Below are 9681 nucleotides of genomic sequence, written 5' to 3'. Positions count from 1 at the left end.
ATTTAATGTTACCAGGGACAAAATCATTGTCTCTGGTAAAATTATTCGTGTGAAAAATGTTCCGGTATTTTTTTGATCAAAATATTTCATTTGCATGATGATATTTTTTGTTTCATATCTTATGAATATTAAACACACTTTATTAAAAATCGTTCTCTCAGAACTTGAATTATGCATTTTTCTAAAAATATGCACGATATCTCCTCATCAATTATATTCATGAAACAGAGTCAAGAAACATATGTATCTATGTGAAATAATTACTTTGGGAGAATTTATTATTGATGGCTTGGATATACTTTCTATAACAATGAAATGATTTCAAAAACAGCTTTGCTAATTCTTCGAGTAGTTTCCTTGTGACACTAAAAAAGCGAAATACTATGTTTTATTCATTCTTGATATCTCATCAGTTTCCAAAATAGAACAGTCATAAAAACAATGAAAAATAAAACGAACAAGTTAAAAAAAATTGAGGTCTTTTGAGGGTTTTTAGTATGTCTCAAACGATATTGGAATTCAAATATCAAAACAACAATTCATCATAAGAACAGTAACTCATCATTTATTTCTGTAGATATTGTAGACAAAAGTTTTCACTCGCAGCCAATCTTTATTATGAAAGATGTCAGGATGTCTTTGAATCAGTTCTAGACACTCATCCTTTTTCGGGGGTTTTCTCAAATCAATACTTTCCTTGAAATGACTCTTAACCAGGTTTGCTTGCTCATCAGTCCAAGGAGTTCTTCCTGTTATTTTATTTTTTTCTGTTTTCGTATTTTGTTTTTGATGTTTCCCTGAAAAAATAAATAATTGATTCATAACAACAGTTGTTTGGTTTCAGATGAGTAAATATCCGAATTACATATAAAAACTTTCTGTCTAAAATATAATCTTACATAAAAAAATCTTGAATATTTTTCAATGTGCATCCCAAAATTAGATATATTAACTGCAAATAATAATGTTTCGCTGACACATTTGGGTGGCATCTTCAAAAATCCTAGCTTTTTAACAAAAACAATATCGATAGATTATGGAAAATCTAGAAGAATAATAAAGTCTTGCCTTATCTGTGTGTGTTAAAATGTGTTTTACTGTTAACCAACTATCGCCCCCTACGAACGAAAACTCTCAGAAGTAGAAATTTGTGCGAGCAGTGGACTAACAGGGTCTTACCTAATGCATAAACGTATCAAGTCACTAAAAGCGTAATAAAAAAATCAATGGAAAAAATATCGCAGTAATTGACAAAACAAAAGTAATTACGAGTCAAATTTCAAGAACATAATTATGAGCCTAGAAAGAGAAAAATTTTCCTTTGAACTTTTGAAAAAGCCCACTAATTATGTCGGCGCCAAATTGCGGTTTTCCCAACTAGTAGTACACCAATTAGTAGTATGCTATATATTATAACTAGTCAATATTGGTAATCCCTAGATAGGGATTAAACCTATATTCACAACGGTGGAGATTTCATACGCGATATGAATCGTTGCCGATAACCAAGCGGTTATATTCTGACATGAAAAGTAGTGTGGAAACCTCTGGCATAAACTGAAACTAATGAAGACAATTTTCCATATGATTGAACTAGGGCACATGTTACTATCATCTGGAAATTAGTTAAGTCACTAAGATTTTGGTACAGTATCGAAAAATGACAAATATATAATATATATCAAATCATAATCAAATCATGAACGAATCAATAATATTTATCGCAGATTTTTAAAAATATTAAATTACCTTGAGGTGCAAATAATTTCACATTTCCACATTTGTTCTCTTCATCAGATTCCTCCTCTGCTACCTCATTTTGAGGATCAATATCAATTTCCATTAGGGATTTACCTTTGTACGTGTCTACTCCTCTCTCCATAAGTAGCAAAAGTTTTGATATTTTTGCTGTTTGGTAAACATCTTGAGGTAACCTATATTTCATTAGTTTCTCATAAAAATATGAAATATTTATCTAAAAACAAACTTTTTGTATTCAATTCTAATCATATTCATGTTCATTGATAAGCATAACATGTTATGGACTCGACATACAATTTTTAAGATAATACAATACACAGAATGAACCATGGCCGGTCATAAGGCCGCCCATTAATTGAGTACAAAATTCGTACCGTTAAGAATCCTTTATTGTATTATATTACTAGTACGTGAATTGCTGCATTTCTTTTTCGAATATTTTCCTCTCTCTTTAACACAGACGAGCATTACGCCCGATTTGCCACTGGCCACGTCTCATTCTGTGTACTGGACATACGATTATATTCTTTTAGTTATTGTCATTGTGTGAATTTCATACTTATAGGCAAATATTTCAAATGCAGAAATCAAACTTACTTATAGAACTCATTATGGGTTTTCTCGGTATGTCCCATGAACTGAGCAAATTGTTCCGTCTCCTCTCTATTGAGGTTTAGGATTTGCATAACAGTAGCAATTTGTTTTCTCAGTTTATTTGATGAAATATATTGGGGAAATTCCAAATTTGCCTCTTTTGCGAATTTACGTATCACAACATCTCCTCTTGTCCATTTGGTAGTTCCAGGGCATCCAAACAAGTACGGATTATTTTGAGGAACCAAGTGAGTTTCTAATCGAATTTTAATAAAAAAATCGATAAAAGACTGTAAATGTACAGGAAACAAAATAGCCACTGGTCTGCTTCCCTTTCCTCCTGTTACAACCCGTTTGTAGTACTTTGTCAGAACTTTTTCAGACTCTGTTAATGCTCTCTCACATTCCTCCTGATTAATTGAATTTATACTCTCAGTATAGGTGGTGAGTTTGGTATACTGGACATCACCAATTCGTTTTCTATTAAACAGGATAGTCAAGGTTAGTGAAGCTTCAATTAAATATTTCAAATCCTTTGTATTATTGGGATTTGTCTCAAGAGCAACTACCGCTTTATGTGCTATATTTGTTACGTATTCTTTGAATTTGGTTACATCACGTGTTAAGGGTAGTAAAACGGGTCTTTCCCACTGTTCTCCTGTAAATCTTTGAAGGCCAAACTACTAACTTCTGTTGTCCATTGAGAATCAATTAGCTCTTTAAATCGTTTAGTATTTTTTAGTATATCTTCTTTGTTATCATAAATAAACGATGGATCTTCTTTCAAAATCAGGCGTATGAAAAGATCACACACTTGTTTGAGTGAAGTACCTGTATGGGCTGATAAACTTGGTGAACGATAAGATTTTGTATCTGCATCATATCCTCCGAGTTTCTTGGCACATTCTATCACCAAATCGAATAATTTGGGTTTCAATAAGTCTTTTAGGCTTAAATTTGAATTATTTGACAGTTTTCGGAATTCTATGAGAAATCTCGCTAATTCCCGCATCTTATTTGAACAGACGGAAGTAATTTGTTCTCGTTTATGTTTTTTCAAGTAATTCTCTCCGAAATTACATATCAGTCTGTCTGTTTTTGCAACCATAGAAATTTCATCTGATTTCATTCTTGAAAAAACCTCTTCTTTTACCCGCAGTTTGTGTATTGTATTATTCTGATCTATACTACAAGCAATCAGAGTTTGGGATGCAGCTAACTGATTCAATGCACTATTGGTGTTACTTGAGCTTTTAAGAATGCATCTTTTCCTATGACGTGAGAGATATTTTTTTGAGAGTAATGCCTTACACCTACAGCATGGGTAATATTCTTTATTTTCAGTATTGAAATCATATTTAGGATGAATATTTCCTTTTAAAAATTCTGTGAAGTGTCCATCATTTCTTATCAGCCCTATAATTTTTTTTCTTTCTAAATGTTTTTTAGGATATGATAACATATCCCTAACCTCCTTACAGTCAATGTGATTCCTCTCTAGATGACGTTCAAAATTAGTTACTTCAAACAGACAATATTTACAAGTAGTTTTTTTTTTTTTTCGCTTGCTAAAAAATATATTTCAAAAATATTTGAAAACACAAATTAAAATAAGAACTCACTTCCAAGACTGAGATGTAGACGAAGATTTAACATATGACTGGTTTTTTTCTTTCAATACCTGAAAGAAATATTTCTATCTAAAGGTCGATATTTGAAAAAACCTAAATTAGACGTAATGAAAAACACTTTAATGTTACTAAACCGAAACAAAAGCTTCTTCAGGGATTTCTAATAATAAACCTATGTACACATTGTATTTATAATTGATTTATAGTAAAATTATTCTTTTGGTTTGGTTTTATGGGAACCATATGATATGTCTTTTTTTACCGTTGTTAGTGAATTATTTTTTAAAATCATAATTTTAAATTTTATTTTCGAGGTTGTGAAATTTTACGGATTGAATACTTCACCCACTAAATTGAACAAAGAGTCAAGCAATGCGTACATTCAACAAAATTATGTATCGAAAAATAAAACAAACCTCCAACAAGAGATCCGTACAAACTGATATGGGAGTAGGTAAATTATAAAGCCGCAGTGTTTTCCGGAGATTTGAAAGAAAAAGACATTCCAGATGATTTTCAAGCAAAAAAACTACCCCAGTGGTGTATCCATTTCTTACAACTTTTTAAATTTTCTCAGAAAAAGTATCGAATTTTTCTTCCGATATAGAGAAATTATAGCAGAAAATCCTCAACTTGAAAATTTTAGAATAACTCATGAACCATATGGCATAAATTTTGATTTTATTTCATCAGACCACCTTGTTTGGATGAAACTAGTTTTGTAACATAGACGAATCTTTATATTACATATAAAATATTCAAGTAAATTATTTTAAACCAAGTTATTGAAATTCAAAAATCAAATACTTTCAAAACTTTTCAAAAACACAAACGTAGGGTAATAATAATAATGTTCTTCATTTGGTGTAGGAAATCCTAATATACAAACATTTTTCCGGCATCTTCATATTAGTATCTAAAAATATATAGTATAATTACTAACAAAATATTCAAAAGTGACGTACGTGCCACCATACAACGTAGTTCGCAAATCCGTTAATATTATTGTAAATTGTATTCCAATATCATAAGGGGTTCTCGAGAAATATCGGCCTCTCACAGAGACTATTGTCTCAATTTGAAAATAAAAAAATTATCAATTAAAAAACAAATATGCTTTTTCGCGATATTGATTTTTCAATAGTGGATATTTTTCCCATTATATAAGTATTATTTTAATAGCATTAATATAAAATTAAGTTTTGAAAAATTTAAATAACATTTTTAAATATTATTAATGTCGAGTTCAGTTTTGTACCATTTGATATTGACATTCAAAAAATTAAACGATTTTTATATTTCATCATGCAAAATGAATGATTGTGGTGAATATTTCTCATATTAGCAAACATTTCGTAGGGAAAACTAAGTGATGATAAAACTTACTGAAGAGCCTGATTGAAGCATAAGGGGCAGTTTTATATGGCTAATTATATTCACACTTGGTAGTTTTCCAGTATCTGTAGGAAATTTCTTAAAAAAAATAATTTTCAACATTGACTGATATATGTATGTTACAATTTCAACAATTAAACTTGATTTAATTCATTATGACTAATTATTTACACTCACTGAAGTGCCGCAATTTTTTTCCAAACCAACGTCACCTGTTTTGTCAATTTCATTAGAATCGATACAAAATTGTGGTACCTACAAAATATTCTCCTGTATTGAATTTAAAATAAATAAATAAATACTGGAAGTTATGAATAGTTAATATATTCAAGAGTTCCACGAAATCAATTCGAATTAATTGATTTTGTCACTGAGCAATTATACTTACCAAAATTTCACCAGCTTCTGAACCAACATCACCTATCTTGTCAGTTTTAGGTTTTGAATAAACTTGTGGTTCCTACAAAATGCCCCAGCTACAGTTTATTGATTTTGTCATTGAACAATTATACTAACCAAAGGATTATAATCTTTTTCTAAATCAACATCAACTATTTTGTCTATTTTGGAAGAGTCGGTATAAGTTTGTGATTCCTACAGAATATTTAATTTGCATTAAGTATATTAAAAATCACCAACTACGCTATGAACAGAAAAATTATAATAAAAACAATCATTACCTTTGTCATGGTGCATGGAAGTAAAAAATATTCGTTCGAATTAACATCAGCGGTATAAGAACTCAAATCAGAATTCTGATCAGACATATCTGACGGAAAATAAGGTGGATCCTCAAGTGAGTCATCCAAATCAAACGAAACATCCAGTGATGGAGGAGGACTGCTTTCGTATCCATTATCTACACAAGTAATACTTATTACTTTCAACTTTCAGTTACTACATAATATTCAGTTTTGTTATGAACATGTATGTTCTATATACGGTTATCTACTAATTATTTATGTGGTTAAAAATATGCATTCCATGTTGTTCAACCACTGATATTTTTAATTATATAGCGGAAACTACATCCAAAAAATGAGCTTTCATGTGCTATTTACCAAAAACAATAATGTTTCATTAAGAATATTATTTTTAACTTGAAATGAAATTAAATCTTGCCTTTTTTTATTTTTCAAACCCAGAATATCAAAAGCCTCCATCAGTGGAATTATAAAATATTCACAAAATCTCTACATTCTTTTCAGAAATGTTCATCCAAATTAATAACCTTCTTATTAGTCAGTGGGCTATGCTTGAAGACATGCAGTAAACAAATCTGAAGAAATGAACTTCAAACGTTCAAGCCAGTCTTGAATATACCTACACAGTAGGTTGAATGGACTGACGCCTATCAGAAAACAACTACTCCCCTAGCTAATACCACGAAGGGCGTTGGATTATATTCGACAGGCGTCAGTGCGAGAATCTTCACAGAAAATTTCCTGCACATGCAATTGGCAATACAACTGAAAGAGTCGACCTTCAATTCCGGTTTCTGGCTCATTAGCCACTCGTCAGTGCAAGATAGTGGCCGTAATCGACCTAAAGTCAATGATATTTCATAATTGAAAATCGGAATTCTTTCAGAATTCTATCGGATATAATCCAACGCCCTTCGTGGTATTATCCAAGGGAGTAGTTGCTTTCTGATAGCTATATCCGAGACTGGCTTGAACATTTGAAATTCATATCTTCGGATTTGTTTACTGCCTGTCATCAAGCATAGCCCACTGACTAATAAGAAAGATTGTCTTCCTTATTCAGAACAATCTGGCAAATTTCGGATATGTAGTTGGTTAGTACCTCGTCCACTAGATGGAGTGGCATTTTGTTGTTCCCTCCAACTTAGGAAGAGGAATGAAATACTCTGAAAGTATTCCGATTTTCAAATATGGAATATCATTGACTTTAGGTCGATGATGGGCAATATCTTGCACTGACGAGTGGCTAATTAGCCCGAAACCGGTCTGCAAGTGTGTCCGTTCCAAAATTGAAGGTCGACTCTTTCAGTTGTATTGCTAATTGCATTTGCAGGACATTTTCTGTGAAGATTCCTGCACTGACGCCTGTCGGATATAATCCAACGCTTTCGTGGTATCAGCCAAGGGAGTAGTTGTTTGCTGATAGACGGCAGTCCATTCAACCTACTATGTAGGTATATCCGAGACTGGCTTGAACGTTTAAAGTTCATTTCTTCAGATTTCAAATCATTAAAATTTTTTTGCATATTTTATTTGATAAAAGTACATATAGTGGGGTCATAAAAAGCACCACCACCCTTAAGTTATTTTTCATGAGCAATAGTATGACGTTACGCATACATTCATTGGAATAAACTGAAGTAAGTTTTCAACAAATTGTTTAGTGAAATTATGATGTTTATCATCTGTTTGAAAATAAAAAAAATATATCAAACTGCTTATAACTCGGTTATGACTAATTTGACTTTCTAAAATAAAGCAGGGTTATATAGTGTCACAATGTTGTTTTCATCAAAAAGTTCTGAAAATAATGATGCTTTTTTAATGTAAGTTTCATTTAATCTCCATATCTATTCTCATTCAAAAGCTTAGAGGCGGGAGAACTATTTATTTCCGCACAATGTTGAGTAAATATATTGGTTGATTTCATAAGAAAGAGTGTAGAAAATATACTCAGTTCCATGAAAAATATTTTGAAATTCCAATTACAAAATATCCATCCTGCATATTTCATTTTCTTCTGATGTGGGTGAATCCCCTATTAAGTGATAATTTACTTTTCGCTGACAAATGCGGTAGTTAACCGCTTACTAATACGATTGCAGTAATTTTTTAAGGCAGATAAAATTATAAAACGTACCTTGCTCTAAGTCACTTCTATAATTACTACTAGGTCCCGCTTCCTGTGCTAGTTGGAGAATCAAGTTAGTTCTTGTATTACGTCTTGAAATGAAAAATAAACATCATTACAAGGCTAATAAGTAAAATGCTTTGCTTACCTCATTTTCACATAACGCAATAATGTAACTTTCCAGTTTAACTGATTTACCTCTTTACACAAATCTCAGCACAATAACCACCAAAATATTATGTACATACGATCTCACCTCCTACCACTTTCACTAAAATATATCTAACGACAAATTAGGCAACATTGCAGGAGGCGTAGAGGACTTATTCTTGGGTGAAATATATATACACAGGAGGTCAATTAGACGATGAATATATGGAGGCGAATTATAGAGGAGAATGCATTGAAAAATATATATTTTTTAAACAACAATTTTTTACCCCTCTCCGGGTTTTTATACAAAAATTTGTTCAAATTTGTGTTTGACACGAATTACACTTCATAGAAATAACAAATCATAATGGAGGCGTGGGTGCCTGTTTGGTGTATGGAGGCAACCAAGATAGCCATGCATATAGCCATGCATTATATATATATATATATATATATATATATATATATATATATATATATTATATATATATATAATATATATATATATATATATATATATATATATATATATATATATATATATATATATATATATATATGCTTCTGCTACAGAAGCGGATTTTCAGCCACCGTGACGTTTTATGGGTGTGATGTTGCCCGTAGCATTGGCCAGAAGAGTTACAGAGCTTCTCCTGAGACAGTGACCTGCATAGCTCTACATGTTATCCCCACATATTGGTTAATACACTTTCTTTCGTATATTGGTGGTATGGAACTGAGATTTATCTTGGTTTTTGTCCTTTCTAAAAGTCGAGATTTCGTTCATTCATAACCTAAACTTCTTCCTTATTATGTCATCTACAATACCTCTCGAGAAACCGTTAGTGGCTGCTATTTCCTGTATTGTACGTTTTTCTTTTGTGAACCTCTCATGTGTTGAAAGTCAAAAGACGAAGCACTAATAAATTCAACCCAGCAAACCCAGCACGTTTGTGGACAGCACAAACTCCAATAATATTATTAACGTATTCCAAAAACACTTTATTGTGAGATTTTCACTAAATTGTTTTACAAAAACGCAACACGTGTTTCGCCATACAATGGCTTCATCTGGCGTGTCTTTCAACTGTTGAAAGACACGCCAGATGAAGCCATTGTATGGCCAAACACGTGTTGCGTTTTTGTAAAACAATTTAGTGAAAATCTCACAATAAAGTGTTTTTGGAATACGTTAGTTATGGATTTTCATCAAGTATCGGCCGATTCCATCATATATCCAATAATATTCATAGTAGACACATGCAACAATTTTGTACGAATTTCATTCTCCTCTGAGGATCCAAATGAATAA

The 9681-nt window shown here is 31.6% G+C and overlaps 1 long non-coding RNA gene across 1 annotated transcript; it reads right to left on the bottom strand.

Moving 5' to 3' along the window:
* Window positions 1-5786: 5786 nt before the first annotated feature.
* Window positions 5787-6623, bottom strand: LOC141480635 (uncharacterized). Its single transcript, XR_012464459.1, has 3 exons — window positions 6062-6623; window positions 5898-5975; window positions 5787-5841 (listed from the first exon to the last, which is right to left on the bottom strand). It is a non-coding gene; the product is annotated as an uncharacterized lncRNA (long non-coding RNA).
* Between the last annotated feature and the right edge of the window lie 3058 nt (window positions 6624-9681).

Source organism: Leptinotarsa decemlineata, unplaced genomic scaffold (genome assembly GCF_025532065.1).
Source record: "Leptinotarsa decemlineata unplaced genomic scaffold, Ldec_3_MD MMD2_P_RNA_scaffold_9, whole genome shotgun sequence".
Lineage (NCBI taxonomy): Eukaryota > Metazoa > Arthropoda > Insecta > Coleoptera > Chrysomelidae > Leptinotarsa > Leptinotarsa decemlineata.
Note: the sequence above shows the minus strand (reverse complement) of the source record. Positions and strands in the feature narration are given on the sequence as shown.